This window comes from Carcharodon carcharias, chromosome 16 (genome assembly GCF_017639515.1).
Source record: "Carcharodon carcharias isolate sCarCar2 chromosome 16, sCarCar2.pri, whole genome shotgun sequence".
NCBI classification, from domain to species: Eukaryota; Metazoa; Chordata; class Chondrichthyes; order Lamniformes; family Lamnidae; genus Carcharodon; species Carcharodon carcharias.
In genome coordinates, this window is record NC_054482.1 from 94923634 (window position 1) to 94944772 (window position 21139).

The window sequence follows — 21139 nt, forward strand, 5'->3', positions numbered from 1 at the left end:
CATTGGTAGAGAACATTGTGATTAAAATGTATTAGACGTCAAGATCAAGGTCAGTACTCAGAGGTGGCCTCAGTTTAAGTTGAACATTAACAACAGGCTAGCATCTCTGTCTGAATAATGCATGGTAGGAAGGTCAAGGCTTTCCATCCATCTGTTGACTAATTTAATAAAATGTTACTCAATTTTAATTTATGAGTTATGCATTATCTTTAAATTCTCTTCCTCCTCCAAGTTTTAAATACATGATGGTGAAATCTAAATTAAACATTAAAAGTCTCTCTCAGCATGTTTTCACACTCCTTTGGATGATGTTATTTTGACAACTATGCTAAGTGATTTCCAATGATTTTTCCTTGTTACCAAATAGATATGGGGTGGGGGCTAGAATTTGGTGTGCCTTTGTTGTGGGGCACTGGGGTCACAATTCATGATCTGTCTGCACCACTTCTGAAAGGGGTAAAATTGGTGCACCTGCCTCATTTCCACAATTGCAGAATGGTCCCAAGTGAATCCTATGCTACACTCTGCGCGGTTTCTGCACATCTTGGGGGGCTGAAAAGTATTCTGAATAAAATATATGCTCTAAGCAGCCTTTCCTTTTTAAAAACACAGTTCCTATAAAAAGGAAGCTGCACTAGCAGACTGCAGGTTACTGGATAATTACTTTTGTGCACTTAAGTTCAAAGAAGATCTGGCAGACAGCCAGGGAAGGGCACCTGCCTCAGTAAACATGTCCTGGGGGCACTGGTGAAACAAATGAAGCCCAGGGGAGAGACCAAGTTTCTGCCTGGGGCAAGAAGCATTTGGAAGGGAATGGGAACAGGTGGCAAGTGCAGTTAGTGCCCAGAATGTGACCCCAAGGACATGGCAGATAAAAGTTTAATGACCTCACTTGGGTGGTCAATGTGAATGAATATGCCTGGAAATCTATGATAGCACTGCAAGGCTGACCCATTACTGAGTGATTATTAGCCATTGTCTCAGCTTCCCCTGCAGCAGAGGCTGAGGCCTCCTGATGGTAGTGTACAAAGGAACCTGTGGTGGGTCTCCTTAGTGGCACTCGTGCTGCACTACTGAATTCTGCTCCTCAAATTTCTTTCACGTTTGAGTTTTCTGTTACACTAGCTTTAATTCCCCTTTCCAAATTCATGCATACTGATTTTTCTTCTCTATTCAGTGAAACACTTCATGACACAACATTTGTCTGGCAAGAGGGTAGCTCAACAAGTCATCCTTATTACCATCGTCAATATATCCCCCTGTCAGCCCTTCATCAAAGGTCAGAAATAGGAAGGGTGCTCATGACTTCATTGGATTGTGGCCTGGTACTGGGTGATTCTCAGATGGACAAGGTCAATTCTTCATATGGAATTCCAATTGAATTAGCAGCTGGGTAGACTGGTGTGCTCTTGTGTGTTACTTCCTCAAGGAGATCACCCATGAAGGAACTTTTGTAGTTAGCTGTTTCAAATTAGGAACCCCAAGCTGAAAAGAGACAACTAAAACCTGAAGCCAATGTTTGTAGATGAACACAGTGGGCAGAATTTTTCCATTGCCCGTGGCAGGTTTCATGGTGGGCAAGAGTGGAGAATCCAGCAGCAGGCAAGAAGTTGGAAATGCACTGGCGTAAAAACAGTTTGAAATTCTCCGGATGGCGGGTTAATTGTGAGCTGGTTATCCCGTTGACTAATGGCGTGAACATCATTTGCGTTCATTGACATCTCATGTCTGCTCATTAAAACAGCTGCTTGCCGGAAACTTGCGATGCCTTCCAATCTTGCACCACGCCAGTGGGAAATTATGTTGGCCTCAAACCCGTTTGAAAAAGGGTGGCGTGCACAACTCGGACCACTGTTTGCTTGTAACTTCGAGATGAAGTGCAACATACATAGCCTGTCTGTCACAGCGCTGCTCCAGCCTTGTTGAGATAAATGCCATACTGCTGGGGCTGTAGGGTTGGACTGCTCCTGCTCTTGGCCTACATTGCCCTGAAGGACACCACTGTGCTGCGGTACTCATGCAGGCCTCCACTTTCAGACAGTGACCAGCACTGTGGCTGGGATTGGGGAGTTGTAGTAACCTGATGTGTAATACACCTTTAAGATGAATATTGTAATATAATGATCTTAATACCCAATAGCAGAGTAGCGTGGGCTACCTCTATGTGAGAGATTATTGAGTTAGTCACTGATGAGTGCAGACAGGGTTTTACTTTGTGAGCACACAAGTATAGTTGTGGAGTTTAGTTTGTAAATAAACAGCATGTGTTTATGCTAACAACGATGTCCTGATGTTCTCTGTCTCTTACCGACTCGGTGACTCCGAACAAAGCGTGCAACCCAGATCCTTTAGCTCCAACAAACCAAGGGCCCTGGATCCAACAAACTGGAGATGAGAGTGATAGCAGGAAAAATCACAGAAAAAAAAGTAAAAAGCGAGAAAAACAAAAGAAATCAGAAGAACCAAAATCGAGCCGTACATTTCATGTTGGTCATAAGTAAAACAAAATTTACTTCTCAGCATCAAAGTAATCCCCTCAGAGCGTGCCACAATTTGGAAGAGTGGAACCATTCGATCCAACCTCGGACGACTTGTCTCACTATGTTGAACGCCTCATGTTCCTCTTCCAGGTGAACGACATTTTGGGGGAGAAGAGACGCACAATCCTTCTGTCTACATGTGGAATTAAGACGTAGGGACTAACTCAGAATCTGTAGGCGCCCTGTGCCCCATACTCCAAAAGTTTTGATGATTTAGTGAACCTCATAAGGAACCATTCCCAGCCCAAGCGGTTGGTGACCTTACAACGGTTTAAATTCAACTCAATAATTAGAGCTGTGGGGGAGACAGTTGCTTCTTATGTGGTGAGTCTGAAGCAATTAGCTGAATATTGCGAGTTCAGTACTTCTAGCAATGATATGCTTAGAGATCGTTTGGTGTGCGGGATAAACTAAACTGCAATTCATTGTTGTCTGAAACGAATCTAGATTTTCAGAAGACGTTGGAAATCACTCTTGCAATGGAAGGTGCAGTGCGAGTCTCAGAAACCATTTGAGGAGAGCAAAAGGGCACCTTCCTCCATGTTGCACAGGGAGCTTCAACCAAAAAGAGGGCAGAAGTGCAGAGCTTTGTTCCGAAGTGGGGACCAGCCACCATGAACAGATAAATTAAAAAGGAAAACTTAGCGGCAAAAGCATAGCATCATAGTGACAGAGATGGAAGTAGACAGTCCTGTAATGAAACATAATTTAAAAAGATTGAATGTTTCTTCTGCCATCGATATGCACACCTCATGAGACAGTGTAAAGATAGAATCAGGCAGACTGTCAGACAGGCAAAACCCAATGAGATAAACTATTAAAAGCCTGAAGTAATAGATGCTGATATCTATTCGTTGTATAATTTAAATATAGGAAGAACGGAACCTGTGTATGTAACCATGAGAGTGAATGAGAAGCTTATCAGAAAGGAGGTGGATACTGGTGCAGCTACTATGGTGACCGGTGAGCATACTTTTCAATACCTAAATCACGGAGAATGTAAGCTGACGAAACTGACAAAAAATTAAAGATTTACACAGGAGAAGACATACAAGTCAAGGATGTCTGTAAAGTCACAGTAAACTGTGAAGGTCAAACAGTGAGGTTGCCCTTATTGGTAGTAGCAGGCGAGGGACCTACTCTCCTTGGATGAAATTGGCTGAAAGAAATTAAATTGGAATGGAATTAATTCTTTCAACTAAAAACTAATGAGGCAGGATCTTTAAGTTGGCAAATGGGGGGCGGGGCCTGCTCACTGATGCGTAAAATGATGTGGGATGACGTTGGGCAGAACTCCCAATGTCACCCTGGGTCATTTCAGTTTTCAGGGTAGGCCGGGAGCACTGGCGGGCTTCAGAAAAAGCATGAATCCTCATCCATGGGCGGGAGGAGGTTTCATGAGGGTTTTTAAATTTTTAATAAATGTTTGAGTTTAAGTGATAGACGTGTCCTAACTGACGTGACAGTGTCACATCAGGGGACATGTCAGGAAAATTTTTTAAACATTTACATTAAACGTTTTAATTCTGAGCCAATCTCCCTGGGGCAGCACTTAGCCTCAGTGGGATCAACGCGCTCTTTCATGCGCAAGCGCGTGAAAGAGCGCCCTGCCGGCTGAGGGAAACCCCCCCCCCCCGCCCCGCCCGCACAGGGAGTGCATAGTGCTTCCTGGCGAATGTCACCCTGGGTGGCCTTAATTGGCCCATCCACGTAAAATCGCAGTGCACCCCCGATTGCGGGCACCAATCGGTGGCTCGCCCACCTGCGCCCACTCCCACACATCCCCCACAACGGAGGGAAAACTCTTCCCATGGAATTTCACAGCTAGCACAAAAATATGCCTCAGTTTTCACGGAGGAAGTTGGAAAAACTGAAGGGCTAAAGCAAAAATTCATGTAGATCCAGAGGCAACACCAAGATTCATGAAGGCTAGACCGTACCTTATGCAATACAGGATAAGGTAGATGCAGAACTAGACAGATTAGAAAAGCTGGGAGTGATACAACCAGTACAATTTTCAGAGTAAGCAGCTCCAATTGTGCCTGTTCTCAAACCTGACAGAAGCATTAGAATATGCAATGAGCACACAAGTACAGTTGTAGAGTTTAGCTTGTAAATTAACAGCATGTATTTATTCTAAGAATGATCTCCTGATGTTGTCTGACTCTTTATCGACTCGGTCACCCCAAACAAAGCGTGCAACCCACCAACAAACCAAGGGCACTGGATCCAATAGGAGTGAGAGGTCTTCTAATTCCATTGGCTGAAACTGTTATCCACAAAGACATCACTGTGCAATGGTAGTCAGGCAGAACTCCGCTTTCAGAAATTAGTGCTTCAGCCAGGGGTGGGCTGCGAGGCGCGGATAGGGATGGTGAACACAAGGTGGGCAACGGGGATGGAAGGCTGTGGAATGGCAGTGAGGGGGAAGGACAAACATGAGTGGGCCTTTCGGGGTCACCCGCTAACTTGTGATGAGAGTGAACAGGAGTCTGCTTAGAAAGAAAGGAGGAAGGCCTCCTTGCAATGAAAGCCACTGAAGCCAATGGCTTCATTAGCACTGTTAAAGGGCTACTCAGAACTCAGTGACTTCACATCACAGTCACTGCATCTCAAGAGTAATACATAGGAACATATGGCATTCCATCAATGAAGACCTGTCACATGTTCACCAGATTTGACATTCCTAACGGGCCTCAACTTATTGACCATGAGCAACTGACTGGTCATTAATATGCCACATCAGGGATTGGAGCACAGAGCTAGGTTGAATCACTCATCTCAATTAAACATTAGCATCCCACACAGGGCTCAAGATGTTACATATTTGTGATGCCATCTTGGTCACCTCGATGTGTGTGCTAGTGTCTCAGGGACAAGGCAGCATCAGCCACCATGCAAGCAGGGCAGGAAAAACTATGAACACTTGCAGTTTCAATACTTTTCATCTTCTGAGCTTCACTTTCTTGCCTCTTGAATCATTAATGTCTTCAATGTTTCCTTTCAGAGTGAAGGCAAAAGCACATATGGATCCTAAGATCAATCATGCCTTTGTCAGAGTCCTAGTACAATGGAAAAGGTGAAGGAGAGAGAGGTGACACCGCATGCAACTCCAGCAGGAGGCCACAGCTGAGGAACATGGTCAGGCAGAGCCAGGGCATGACCAGGAGGGTCAGGAGGAGAGGGCCAGGCAACAGAGGCGAATTGCCAGACCTAGGGTTTATCGTAGAAGAGTCTCCTATTCACGAGTGAGTGAGAGGCAATGCTGTGCATTGTCTGCGCTTGTCCCGAGCTCTGCTACATCACATATGCCACATCTTTTGTTAAGACTTTACACCACATGGAGTTGGAGGGTATCCCCTGCCAATGGCTTTGAAGGTGACCACAGCGCTCAATTTCATTGTCTTTGGGTCTTTCCAGGGATCAACCTGTGTGGCAGCTCTCAGTCCGCAACACATCGATGCATAAAGGAAGTCACAGATGCCCTTTACAGAAAGGCCCATCATTATATCAGGTTTGCTCTGGATGAAGATGGCCAGGCTGCAAGATTCACCGGCTTCGCCAACATCTCAGGCTTCGCAAGAGTGCAGGGTGCAATAGACTAATCCATGTGGTTATACGGGCTCCATGGCAGCAGCCCCTAATGTTTACAAACCTCAAGAGCTATCATTCCATCAATGTACAATTGGTGTGTGATCATCAGAAGCACATACTGCATGTTTGTGCACGGTACCCTGGGAGTTGCCATAATTCTTACATCCTGAGCCATTCACAGGTGCTTGAGATTTTTGAGGGGCCATTATATCTGCAGAGATAGCGGGTTGGGAATAAGGGGTACTTACTGAAACACTGGCTGATGACACCACTGTGTCGCCCTCAATGTTGTTCCAAGGAGAGGTACAATGCTGCTCACAGCTCTACATGCTCCCTTATAGAGAAGACCACAGGGCTTGTGAAGATGCGCTTCAGATGCTTGAATCACTCAGGTGGCTCACTTCAATAAACTCCCGACAGGGTTTCACATCATCAGTGTGTTATGACTTTCACAATCTGGCAATGCAAAGAGGTGACCCCTTGCCTGAGAATGAACTGGAGGAAAATGAAAGCTCATCGGAGGATGAAGATCCGGAGGCCCAGGAACCTCACGAGGCTTCCGAGGGTCACTTTGAGTGTGATCACACCATGGGAGAAGTAAGATGTGGGAGACATGTCCATGGTACTTTAATTGCTGACAGGTTCCAGGAAGAGTACAGTTAAGTGAGGGAATATGGCCATATCTCTCCTAGCCCACAATGCCATTCATTTTCATCTCAGGGGATGTCCACCCACTTGCAGCGAGGATGAGTCCTGCACTCACACTTGCGCGTTCTGGCCTCATGAATCGCCAGGCCATGATCTCTGCTTTGGTCCGAACTCACTCTGGGAACTGAGAATTCACTGAGGAACAAGAGCGATGCAAGAGAAGATTGGAAGCCTTTGCCAACAGTAGACAAAATTGAAAGAGGTGCAAGTGAAGCGCTGCTTCCCCTGAAAGGAATGTTTAGGCCGTTGGATGGTGAGGAAAGAGGAGATAAAGGGGTAGGTGTTCCACCTTCTGCGACTGCATGGGAAGGTGCCATGGGAAGGTGATGAAGCATTGGGAATTATTTTTATTTTTTATCCACCCACTTGATGCGAACACTGCTGCAACTGAGATGTGGACATGCCTAGGGACTTCCTCTTCCCGTGCATGTCTTTTCTTCTGCCACTACCACTGAGGAGACACAAATGTCGCTAGAATATCAATGCTGATGAACTGCCCTCACTCAATGGTGTTCTGTGAAGTAGAAGGGGTAGAAATGCTTACATCACATGCTTCAAATTAAGATTTAAACACCTCTCCCTGACATCACACAAGGGTGCAGAGACTATTTCAACTGAGGTTGACATCACAGGAATGTGAATCTCACAATGGGACACTGTCACTGAGTGGGAAGATGGGCTAAACCTCGACATAAGAGGATTCCAATGTACAAGTTCACAATGCCTTCAGTTGACCAAAACATTCATGTAACCATCAAATGTATTCACAAAAGTGCAATTTCTTTACTTGTATAGCACACCCATGACACAAAAGTGACATTAAATTTTCTTAAGATGAAAGCAAAATACTGCAGATGCTGGATATCTGAAATAAAAACAGAAAATGCTAAAAAAACTCAGCAGGTCTGACAGCATCTGTGGAGAGAGAAACAGAATTAACATTTCGAGTCTGTATGACCCTCCTTCAGAGCTAAAGAGAAGGAGAAATGTGATGAAATTTATACTGTTTAAGGGGGGGTGAAGCAGGTGAAGCTGGATAGAAGGCTGGGGGCTAAGGAGAGATTGACAAAGACGTTATGGAAGAAAAGACAAAGGGAGTGTTAATGGTACTGGTAAGGGCTAAAGGAAGTGCTGATAATGACATAAAGGTAAGAAAGCAGAATGTGTTACTAGCAGAACAAGGGTCAGCACTCAGGGGAAAAACAACATGGAACAAGTAACAGATGGCCCTTTTGGGAGTTGGGTGGAGAGGCGGGGGGGAGGGGGGTGCAGTGGGGAAAAAGGATGGTAAAAGGGATAAAAGGGATTAAAAATTGGACAAAACAATGAATAAACGAATAAAAATGAAAATGGGTGCTTTTGTTTTTATTTATTAAATAATTAAATATAGTAAATTTTCTTCACTTTCTCAACCCTACCACTGTGCTTGGGTGCAGCCCCGACATCTGTAGCAGAGGCGGAGGTATCCTGCTGACTGCTACATCCTGATTTCTGTGATGATTTTGGCAGATGCCCTCTGGTGACCAGAGGCCTGGAGGGCCCTGGCCTAATAAGGGTCTCCTGCTCAGGGGCAGAAGTGCCCTCAGCAGCCTGAGCAGCTGGAGTAGATGGGGTCACAGGCAGAGTGGACTGTGAGTGGCTGCACACCCTTGGAGTGTCCTGAGAGGAGGACCCCAGGGTGTCTGGATGACGCTCATCTTTCCTGTGGGTGCCTGAGGGCCTCACCCTGACTCCTGCAGGAGATAGTATACCTGGAGGGAGGTCAAGGTCCATCATCCTCATGTTGTCTACATCTTGATGGCAGCCACCAGGGTGTGTGGCCATGGACCATGCACAAATCTGGCAAGACCTGCTGGACCAAGGTGTCCATGGTGACCTCGAGGTGCTCACATATCGGAGGCACGACATCAGGCAGAATGCGGACAGACTCCTTCAACGTTTGTTCTAGTCTGCTGAGTGACTATCGAATCTCAGCCTGATGTTCCTTCGCCTGTCATTGCATCTCCAGCATTGAGTTGGCGGCCACTTCCTGAGGCTCATCACCTATCTCATACAGAGCGGGTGGCTGGTCTCCAGCAGCCCTCTGAGTGCTGGAGACCTGGGGCTGTCTCTGCCTCCAACTGCTGTGGGTATGTGTCAGTGAGGCGTTCCCCAGAAAGTGAGCTCGAGTCTAATCTACAGCTGTGCCCCACCAACCTGTGTGTCTCTGAGCTGGTGGAAGGTGCGTGTGAGCACTAAGACGGTTCTTCCAGAGCTTTTTCTTCAGACTTGGTCTGGGGGTTCGGACTGGTGCTCGACTGGCTTGCAGGCCTCGATCCGCTGGTGCCTAGAAAATAGAGTTTCATTTAATGAGCATGAGCAATGTAAGATTACATGTCAGGACGTGATGAAATGATATAGCTGTGATCTGTACTAGGTTGCTGGGAGAGGCTGATCTTCTTTTCTCCACAGGAGTGATTCCTGTCATCCCCAGCCAACTTGGCTGCAGCCTCCTCAAACTCAGTGAGGGCGATGATTTTGTCTGTCCCTCCCCCTTTCTACGATCTCTCGTGCCTGTTGTGTGCCAGCTTGGCCCGTATGAAGAAGAAAGAAATGCATCTGATGAGAAGGGATGGAGCAGACGTTGGATGAGATGCATGTCCCCTGTGTGTGGTGGGCCCTCCCCAGGAGGGCTAGAGGATGGAGTGTGAGCAACATGATAGATGGGATGATGGTGATGTGAAAGTCTCGGTGAGAGAATGAGTGTTGATATGTGTCCCCCGCTAATGGTTGTGTGAGATCCCTCAAGAGAGTAGCCATTTGAGTGCATGATGCCATGATGAGAGTTTGATACTGGAGGGAGTTGAAGGATGACTTACGTTGATGGAGCGGATGCAAACATTCATCCTCTTCCTGCACTGGATGGTGTTTCAGGCATGGTTGCCAGCCATGCTGACCTGCTTTGCGACGGCCTTGCAGGCCAGAGACATGAGGCTGCTGTGCTCCCTGGAGCCATCCCTGGGATACAGGACATGCCTGTGTGCCTGCACCCCTCTGATCAAGGCCTGGAGGGCCCAGTGGGTGAAGTGGGGGGGTGCTGCATTCTTCTTGAGGCTTTTGGCCTTCTTCTTGTGGCTGGAAGACCTCTGCACGTGTCCTGAATACAAGTGGCTGGAGAGAGTGGGGATGTGTGTGTTGGACTGGCTTTTAAATGTGGCGCCTGGATCTTCGACCCCACCAGCCGACAGCAGGTAGACAAATCAGCTCCTGACCTGCTAGGTGAATCGGCCCAATATTCGCCTGTGCATAGTTAATGAGCTTCCAAGCGTGAAATCAGGCGTGAGCTCCTACATTCCGGTCAGTTGCATGCGTGGCCAGTGAAACTGCCCACCACCGCACTTAGTCTCATGAATGAGAAATTCCGCCCAGCGATGTGAGTGACAGCAGCCTGGAGGATATTCTTACAGATATTTCTTCTTTAGCCTCTCATGGTGCCTTCCATTCACGGGCCTGCTGAGGCTTAATGATACAAACCTACGTTACAGTCAATTGGTTACGCCGCATAATGCTGACAGACCAATGGACGGCACTATTTGTGTCCTTTATTTTCAAAAGTCAACACAATGGCAGAACTTTATACAGCATTTAATGTTGCAGAAACTATATAAGAGCATGAACTGTTTGAGGGTGCAAACCAGCAGCACTGTGCTTTGTCAGCTCAGTACCACATCTAAACTGGGGGAAAGTGAAGCATTCCACAGGCATGCTGTAATACATGTACAGAACTCCACCCACCAGCAATGGAACTCCGGTGAAATTTTACATATATAAAAAGTGTATTAATGCATTGCTATGAAAGGAGTTCATCTGTTTACATGTCATACAATGTAATTTCAATATATTTAAGTAAAGAAGGTCATTTTAAAACTGCTTACTTTTACTTTTAAGGTCTTATTGTTCAACTTTATTTTGAAGTAATTTCTGGGTTTACTTTACCTATTTTTTAATATTGCAAGTGTGCTCCAGCCTGAGCACTGCAAAACCTTACAGAATTTTCATTTTGAAAGTTTGCGAGGCATCACATCTCCTTGAATATTTTCCAAACAACAAATGAATTAATTCCCTTGCTAAGAATCTTATTTACAGTTTTTGTACCAGCTTTAAGAGCTGTGGTCCAATGAATGGTACAGGCTAAGGAAATAGACACTAGTACATTGTAAATCATTGGCTAACCCTGTCCACTTCAATGCTTCAGTGAGAAGAAGGATTTTAAGCCATTTCTGGGATGATTTAATATGTGCGAGCAGTTGTTACTTTGCTATCCTTTTAAAATAGCAAAATTATTATGCAAGAATGTTTTATTTATTATTATTCATTCTTCTCTTAGTACATGATCTTATTAAAAAACCTTTGATTTAAAAGATTCATTAGGGTCTCATAACAAATTTAGAAATGATTTGGAATCTTTCTTCTCATTTAAATGGTCTACAAGGGTTTGTCAGTGCCCTGCCTATAGGTCACTTACGATGCCACTGTGCATCAAGTTGCAAGTTGCTGGTGTTTAATTCTGGGACCTGTTTGTCACATGACTCGCTCCCATTTGGTAATGAGCTGCAAGCAAGTCATGTTAGTCATGTGGAGAAAAGTTCAGGTTTAATAATTATTTACAATTAGTTTGTTTTTTAGTTGTGTGTACATTAACCAATTTACCCAACATGATATTCTGCTTAATTGTAATCAATACAGGAAACTAGTACTTCACATGACTAGCTATTTGTGGCATTCACATCCTCATTTGACAAGTGAGAAGCACCACATGGCCCCAAGCCATATAAAGGTATACTTGTACAGTCTAATCACAGCACAAATTCTGCAAAGCCGTCAAGGTTGAACAGTCCCATCATGCTCCTGGCAATTAAAACTTATCAGTGGTACTTGTACCTATTTGAAATTTGAAATTGAAGATAAGAGACTGCTTTCCAGCTGGGAGCAGAAGACCACAGAACTGATGAAGGGAGAGGCAGAAAGAGAAGACCACATGTCGCACCGCATCCTAGGCTGAATTGGGAAGCAAGAACTGCGCTGATCCAGTAAAATTACTGCCTAGCTTTGTTGAGTACTACTTCTGTTACTTAATAAATGTTTCCTGAGTTACATAGATTGTCTCCTATTGCCTGAATGGTTAAAGCCTCAAAATAACTAATTAATATTGTGAGTGCAGACTCATGGGGAAGAATTTTCGGGTCGGTGAGCAGGGGCGGGGTCCGCTCGCCGACATGTAAAATGACACGTGGTGACATCGGGTGTGCATCCCAACGTCACCATGTGTCATGTAGATTGTCAGTCGGCTGTGCGCCCGCTGAAATGTCAAAGGCCTATTAAGGCCATTAAGAAAATAATTAAAGTTGTTAAGAATGCTGCCTGTCCAACCTTAAGGGTGGGAAGAGGTTTCATGTTGGGCTTATTAATTAAATAAAAATTTTTGAAAAAATTAATGGACATGTCCCAGCTCATGTAGCAGTTTCACATGAGGGGACGTGGGTCCTTAAACATTTTTCTACCTGTCTTCAATATTTCGTAAGTGAAAGTAATCTCCCTGAGGTGCCTCTGTGCCTCAGGGAGACTTCTGTGCTTTTTTCACGCGCATGCGTAAAAGAGCACAGGCCCCGACTCAAGGAATCCACCCCCTGCCCTCACAGGGAGCACTCAGCGCTTCAGGCGTGTGTCACGCATGGTGGTCCTTAATCGGCCTGCCCATGTAAAATGGCGGCATGGCCCCGATTGGGGGTGTTGATCAGATTCACGCCCATCCCCATCCACCCCTGCACAAAACCCCCCCAATGGGGGAATATTTCTGCCCATGGATTTAGAGGTTAAAGACCCCCCCAAAACACTTACACATGCGATTTGCATCCAGCACTTGTCACGTGACTTGCTCTTGCTGGGTAACAATCTGCAAGGGGATAGTAAGATAAAAAGCAAAATACTGCGGATGCTGGAAATCTGAAACAAAAAATAGAAAATGCTGGAAAAACTCAGCAGGCCAAACAGCATCTGTGGAGAGAGGAAAAAAAACAGAGTTAACATTTTGACTCTGCATTACTCCTTCAGAGCTCTGAAGAAGAGTCATACGGACTCGAAACGTTAACCCTGTTTTTTTTCTCTCCACAGATGCTGTTTGACCTGCTGAGTTTTTCCAGCATTTTCTGTTTTTGTGCAAGGAGATAGTGTTAGTTATGCAACCAAGCTTCAAGGAAGGAAGCAACTTTCCTTGCAATTTTCATTTGGTTCTATCATGATTGCAATGGTGAATTTACTGGTATAATCCAGTGTCTGGCTGCTAAAAGATCACTTACACTTTTCCTGTTTTGATTTTTCTTTTCTTTTTAATGTTATTTTTGTTTTAATAGTATGTGCTGATGATGTCAACTGGGACCTAAGTAAGTGAAGAGTATTTTGTGGGAGCTGAATTAGTCATGGTGTGTATGTTAATTCTGTTTCATTGTAATCTCTAGTTGCCACCTCCTCTTTCCACTTCCCTCAGCCATCCTATTATAGTATGTACTGCTTAAATGAGAGTACAGGGGATAATATTTGTATCACTACTGAAGCACTTGTGACTAAAACAGCAATTGGGGTAGGTTAGCAACAAGTGGAATGAAGTTGATGTAAGCAACTTGCTGCTTGTCTATTCCAATATTGCACTTGGAAATTCCTTGTCGTGCTGGAGAGTTTTTTGGGTACTGAGTGATATGGATTGAAAACAGTTGAGTTTATATATAGAATAGTATGGTGGGACAAATTCAAAGGGCTGAATGGCCTACTCTAGTTACTATGTAGATGTAAGCACAGCCTCCAACATTAGTTTTTGCCTGCCCATATTGCTATTGTCAGTTCCTATTCTCTCTCACCAATTGTGGATCACAGAAATTGCAAGTTGACCAATTTTCTTAGTTAATAACAAATTTGGAATAGGTTCCTAAAACAGGCACTAAGGCCCTGCTTTGTTTTTTTCTTGAAACCCTGAGCACTTGTATCTGGCTCTCAGAACATTTGAAAGTCATTGCTTTTGGAGTTGGCAGCTGTGCATTTCTCGAAGAGATTGGGTGTGAGGAACCACGGTCTAAAATTGGTCTCCACAAAAAGAACCAATTTACCCTCATTAAAACACAGAACGTTCAGATTTTAGTTCTCAAAATAAACTCAACCAAAGGTATCGCCTTTTCTTTTCTCACAATCGATGGTGCTGAGTTGATGGGCAGGAAGTTGTGTTTCGGGGCCCTGATGTCAGATCCTGATCCCGCACTGTGTCGGGCACTGTCAACCCATCTCAGTCTTGCCTTGGGGCAGGGGGTGTATGGAGTCTTCCTGGAGAACAGGCTCCCTGCTCTGCTGACTGGAAAATTTCATTTGGCCTCAGCCCGATCAATGACTTTAATTGGCCTCTCAATGAGCTTAACTGGCTGCCCACCACTTGTGCGCACATAACTGTTCCACCCCCGACCCAGCCTTCGCCAAACTGGCTTTGGGCGGGAAGGTGCCAGCATACCGGTATACCGGCCAGTGGCATGAAATAATGTGCCCACCTATGTATGCTCCCAACCCCATCATCCCACAAAAACTCTACTGATGTGTTTTCTCATCATTTTCTATTTTTGTTTCAAGGAAAGAAAATGCTTGGCTCATCTAAACTCATCTCTCAAGTATCTGGCTTATCAGCCAGGCATGCAACTATATTTGAACACCTCTGATGATTTTTGTCTCTTACTTTGGCCAGTTGGCAGAATATTCCAGTCATGTATCCTCTTTTCAATAAAGAGATTTACTATCATATCAATTTCAAACTTACATTTCAATCATTTCAGTTTATGTCCTCTGATCTTAACCAGTCTTGTGTACTCTGAAATGTATTTCAGTTTCCAAACACTTTCATATTTTATAGGCTGAAATGAAGTTGTCCCTTCAATTGCGTTCTTTTTAGATTGTAAGCCTTCCACTTATCTAGTCAGAGTCAAGTTCAGAATAGATCAGAAGAAAAGATAATTTAATTTCACATGGAGGGAGGTGAATATGTGGAACGCACCCTGGAAAACAGAGATGTTGAACAAATTCAAGGGGGAGCTGAATAGTTTTTGACAAGTGATTCAGAGGATAGGAGACAGATTACAATGTGATATTTTTTAAGGGCAGATAGAACGCGAGGAGATCTTTCTGGTCCAGTACATTCCTATTCTCTAATGCTATTTTTCCTCATGGCATTTTCCACAGAATTGCCTTGTTGCTCTTCTCCGTACCTTTTTGAATTTCTGCATATTGGCACCATTGCCAGATGGGAACACAATACTCCATCTGTGGTCCGACCAGTACATTGTAAAGATTTATCTTTACAACTATCGGGCTGTCCCATCTCTTATGCTCTTGGACAGATATTTAAGATGGTGACCAAAATGAGATTAAAACTTTCTGCTCTCTGTCGTTAGCAGTAAACCTGGATTGTAGACAGAGAAGAAGAGGAATTGTGGAGTATTCTTTTATGGGATGCAGGCATCGCCAGCAAAGGCCAGCATTTGTTGCCCATCCCTAATTGCCCTTGAACTGAATGGTTTGCTCGACCATTCAGAGCATAGTTAAGAGTCAACCACATTGCTGTGGGTTTGGAGTCACATGTAGGCCAGACCAGGTAAGGATGGCAGATTTCCTTCTCTAAAGAATACTGGTGAACCAGAGGGGTTTTTATGACAATGGATGATGGTTTTATGGTCACCATTATTAAGACTAGCTTTCAATTTCAGTAATTGAATTTAAATTCCACTGGCTGCCACGGTGGGATTTGAACCCAGGTCCCCAGATCATTAGCATTAGCTTGGCCCTCTGGATTACCAGTCTAGTGACATGACCACTACGCCACTAACTCTCCATATGAAAATAATTGTACTGTAAACATCAATCCAGGTTGAAATATTTAATTTTAATTGAATTTCAGTGTAACTACGACAATTGGGGTTTAACTGAAAGTTTAGAAGTTATAATTCCAGCTATGGAAGCAGGTGCTTTTTGTTTTGTTGTGAATTCACTGCAATACATTTCTATAAATAGATCACTGGGGCCTGAAATTTTGCTCCCTGATTGGGTGGGCAGAGTTGGGAAAATTCCCGACTTCGCAAACAAGACTCTGGAGAAAATCAAAGGACAGTTAACTTTTCATTTTGGGGGTCGCGGTAACTAGAGTCTGGCCCACTGCCCCCCAAAGTATTTGGAGGCAACCACAGTGCTGCTGTGTGCAGAGACGGGCAGTGTGGAAGCCCCACCTCAGTGATCCAGGGTTTTATCGCAGCTGTTAAAAAAAGGAATAAAACAAAAAAGCCCTCTCTCCTCACACCCCTCACCACCCACACACTCCCCCTTCCCCACCCATACCAACCCATGCCACTTCATGTCCCCACCCACCCCCCCATGGCCTCTCATACCCTCCATGAATATCTACGCCCCTCTACCCACTCCCATGGCCCTTAATAGCTCCTATGCCAACTTAGTGCCAACCCATGCACTCTCACACACACCCTTTTCCCTTACATCCTCCTTGCTAACTCACCCAGTAGCCACCATAGGCCAACCTCAGGACCTATGCTGAAATTAAATAGCATTCTTAAGTGTTTATTATTGAATTCACAATTAATAAACACTCATTTATTTAAAAAATCACCGCATTTAACTTCCTTCAACTACCTAATTCCATATAAAAACAAACATTTGTATTCATAGCCCCACTTCAATGACTTTATAAGCACTTTAAGGTGCCAATCAAACGGTGAACTGACAGGCACCCTACTGTGATAATGATAGGTTGTGAAATCAGACACGCAGCACATACTTTATAAAGTCAACAGTGAAAGAGCAAGCACTGATTTATTTTTACACTGTAGACAGTTTCTCCAAAAAAATTAAAGGCCAGGAGATTTGAATCCCTTGACAGCTTGACAGTTCCCTTGGCAGCCTGACAGTTCAATCAGCTTATCAGTTGCAATGAGTTTATCCAGTTTTTATGCACATTCATGTCTAATTTTAACATACCCAAAGAGCATCTGACTCCTCCCAAAGGGCACCTTACCTCTCCCAAAGGGCACCTTAGCTCTCCCAAAGGTGCCCCGGACCCACCCAAAAGGGTACCCTGCCTATCCAAAGGACTCCAGCAGCTTTATACCTTTTCCTGAAATGCTTAAAACTCACCAGTTCTGTGTTGGACAATTCACTATTGAAAATCAGACCTGACAGTAGGCAGCTTCACCTTAACAGGTGCAGCTACCTCTACGAATCGCCGATGTGCAAAGTACAACCCACTCCTATTTGCATCTTCCGGCAAAAATGTTGGGTGCCAGGTTCAGGGGTGGGACTTCTGGAATTGGGTCTCCGGCACCATTTGGGCTAAGTCAGAGACATTCTCCATCATGGCAAAAATTCAGGTCTCTATTTCTCTTAAAACTGACATCTCTAAGTTTTGACAAATTTATCTTGCTAACTTTCTGCAATATGTGGTGTTGTTGTCTATGTGTCCTAACAGGCCAATACAAAAATTTTGAATAAAGCACACTATTTAACCTTGACAAAAAAAGGATATCTATGAGTATATGCTATCACGATTGCCTATTCTATCTTAAACCCTCTGAATGCTGCTTTCAATTGCAATTGTTTTTAAAAAAAAATTACAGAAAATGTTATCACAAAGAATGAATTATAAACATGAGCTGGAATATTAAGCTTGTCAGGCAGGTGCGTGGCTGACCCTAGCGAGTGTAAAATGATGCGCGATGACTTCAGGTGAGCGCCCCAATGATATCGCGCAGATATTTTGTTTGGTCGGTGGGTGTGCGCAGGAGTCAGCAGCACACCCACCAACAATTAAAAGGCCTATTAAGGCCATTAAGGTCCCAATTAAATGTTATTTTTCGCTGCCCATCCAACCTTATGGTTGGTGGGCAGGCGAAAAGGCCAAGCGGCCTTTGCATATTTTAGGAAACCTCATCCACGGGTGGGATGAGGTTTCCAACAGCAATTAAAAATAAAATAAAAATGTTAACATTTCATTAAGAACATGTCCCTGCTCATGTGACAGAGCTACATGAGGGGACATGATTTTTTTTTAAATTTCATAATTCTTTATTTTTCATTTTTTATGTCTTGAGCTCCTTGAGGCAGCTCTGTGCCTCAGGGAGCTTTTCCTGTGCGCAGCTGAGTGCATGCGCAAAGTTCCCCACTCGCCCTCCTCCCTCCCCACCACACAGGCAGCGCTGAGCGCTGCGGTGTGTGTTTCACATTGGGCTGGCCTTAATTGTCCCGTCAGCATGAAATCGCGGTCCAGCCCTGATCGCAGGCGGCAGTCAGCTTCCCAACCACCCCCGCCCGACCAAGGCAAAATTCTACCCATGGAAACAAGACTGATATAGGTAGAGGACTTTGCAAATAAACTTTAAAAAGGTAGCCTTATTTTTGTGTTTGTATATTGTCATAGCCCTTCGGACAAGCAAAATGACACAGAAGACCCAATGAATTGTTTTAAATATGTTTTTCTGTTTGTTTTATATTCTACCATTTTTAAAAAAGAGCTGATCATGAATAGATTTTATTTTAGGTACAATGGATCTTCCTTTAAATCTGCAGCAATGACCTCAGTGCTTCAGAATTTACATTCAGATGGTTGGACCTGACACACTGTCACTCTTCAAAGGTTGCAGATTTGAGTCAAATGTTTGACATGCCACATCATTCTGTCAGTGCAGTCATTTGTGCTGCATTACTAAATGCATTTCACTAAAGTGTAACATTCACACTTCTGGTCTAGTTACTTTCATTGATCTCTGGTTCAGTGAAATCATCAACTCCCTATTTCATTCCAGTTTCAGTTTAATTTGTGATCGCTGCCACCTTCTGACTCATGGTTTCCTCTGTATATGACTGTGTGTAACTTTTTCCAAATTGGTGTAACTTATAAAATAGAATGATTCTCCTTTGTAAGAGAGGACTTCTATTCCATTTCCAAAAGGAAACGTTTGAAGTTATACACCCGGGGCATCGTGAATAATGTATAGTAGACTCTTTGTTAAGAACATTTGATGCATTAACTCCTCCAATACTAAACTTAATACCGAATTGCAAAGTTCTACCACAATGATATAACCAAAAACAGAGTTAATGAGACAAATCAGTAACTGATCTAATAACATCAAATTATATTTATGTAGCACCATTAAAGTAATAAAATGTTCCCAAGAGTTTTCACAGGGCTGTTATAAAGCAAAATTAGACACCATAATTTAGCAATATAGATGCATTAGTGAAATGGCAAATATTTCTGAAATTCAACATGTCCTTATAGCTAAATGCAAAAAGTAAGGTGACATCTAGTTGAACAGGCACACAAACATGTGTTAAATTTCTGAAGTGGAGGCCCAATCTTTTCTCAGTATCTACTGTAATTTTGACAGCCTGTCTGTCAGATCAGGGATTTTCTAATCAGTCTTGTTGGGGAGAAAAATCTTTGTTCGCCCCTTACAAGGCCAATGCCCTGTGGGTGTTTGGCAGCAGAGATCCTCTATGTCTGAAGTTAATCCTTGTTTGGTTCTGTCAGAACTCATTGTTTTATTGGAGGCTGATATCAACTGAGGGAGATGAGGCGTACTGTCCTCCACATGGACACAAGTAGGTCCTACTAAGGGAGAGGGAATGTTCCAGGCCAGAACAAAACTGTGAGATTGCACTTAATATAATAAAATTCTGGATTGATCGTCTTATACAGGGGGGCTGAGGAGGGACACTATAGGGTAGGTGCCATATTTTCTGGCTGCATGGGGACAGGTGTTGCTAACAGTGGCACAGCTGGTGCAAGTTGACCCAATGCAAATTAAGTCATTTCCCACTGACCTTACCAACTCCAGTGAGGTGAGTGTTAGATGACATAGGCACAATCTCAGCATCACCGCCTGTATTACAAAGGCTTAGAATCTGAAATATTAACCTTCCTTTTCTTGTTCCAGAGGTTGACAGGCCTGTTGTGCATTTCCACATTTTCTATTTTTATTTTGGGCAAAGGTTACCTTTTGAACTTTGATGAGGAATCTCAGAATAGCCCTGTTCAATAGGACACCTTCAGATCACAAGACTTTTATGGAAGAGTTTTCTGAAAAACTTTGGCCCTGATGCTGTACACTGAATGTCAAACATATTGGAGGTTTTTTTAATGCAGAAGCCTTTTTAAGTCTTAGGGCAACATAATATATCGGCACCCTCCATCTCTGAGAAATGATGGACATGCAGCAAACAATCCATTTATGTGGGGACTTAACATAGCTGATTTAAAGTTTTTTTTAACTATATAAAATAACAAATCTGACATGAAGAAACAAGGGGTACCATACTGAACTGGGAAACTCACTTAAATTTTCTCAGCAGATTTATTTGTGCTGAGATCAAGACACTACTTGTGAAGGCACATCGAAGATGTCCATGATCAATACTAACCAGGATGTCAGGGCAATATTGCTGAGAGGTTCAAACAGTTAAATATTCCACATTTGTCTTCAAAAGCAAATGTGTAGAGAGATATGCCTGCTTTATTAGTGATCTCAAAAATCACGGCAGAATTAATGAACTGATTGAACTTATATTAAAAGTATACAAAGCTTCAGCCATGACTATAACCTTACATATACACATATATACACACATATTGAAATCCTTTTATAAGTACTATTTAATGAGACAATATCTATGCAGGTTGACTTGAACATTCATTGCTGGAATTAGTTTGACTAATTCCATAAGAAAGGACATAAAAGTTTGACAAGTTCAACAAACAATACAAAAGGACAGCAGCAAAAAAAAGTTAAGCAGATTTATCATTCTATAAAAAGCTTGTAATAGATATTACCTCAAAGGCAGTACAGAGGTGCAGCCTTCCCACCAGTTGTTCAGTGAAGTGCTCAGTCCGGGAGCTCCTCAGATTTGGACTCTCACGGCTGGTAAGTGCTGTAATACATCATCATATCATAAATTCCTCAGGTCGCAGCCTGGCACAAGGAACCATTTAACAGAATAATAAAAGCTACAGTTTAAAACCACACATTCATATGGCAGAACTGGAGCAACATATCAACATTTATGTTCTGAATCTGTATAAAATGGTGTTGCTCAAGAAAACCACACAAGTAAAAGACAGTTGCACTGGAGGTCATTTTGGGAGTTCCCAATTATTTTATCAACTTTTTTGTAGCACACATGTCACTCTTGTGTGCAAGATTGGTCAGATATAAACTGAAGCATATCAC

General features: G+C 43.5%; 1 protein-coding gene across 1 annotated transcript in view; it reads right to left on the reverse strand.

Annotated features, from left to right (window-relative positions):
• LOC121288843 (paralemmin-2-like) overlaps window positions 1–20792 on the reverse strand; it is a 153531-nt gene extending 132739 nt beyond the window's left edge. The window contains exon 1 of the mRNA XM_041207618.1: window positions 20743–20792. The gene's annotated coding sequence lies outside the window, so the exon portion shown is untranslated. The remainder of the gene's footprint in view (window positions 1–20742) is intronic.
• Between the last annotated feature and the right edge of the window lie 347 nt (window positions 20793–21139).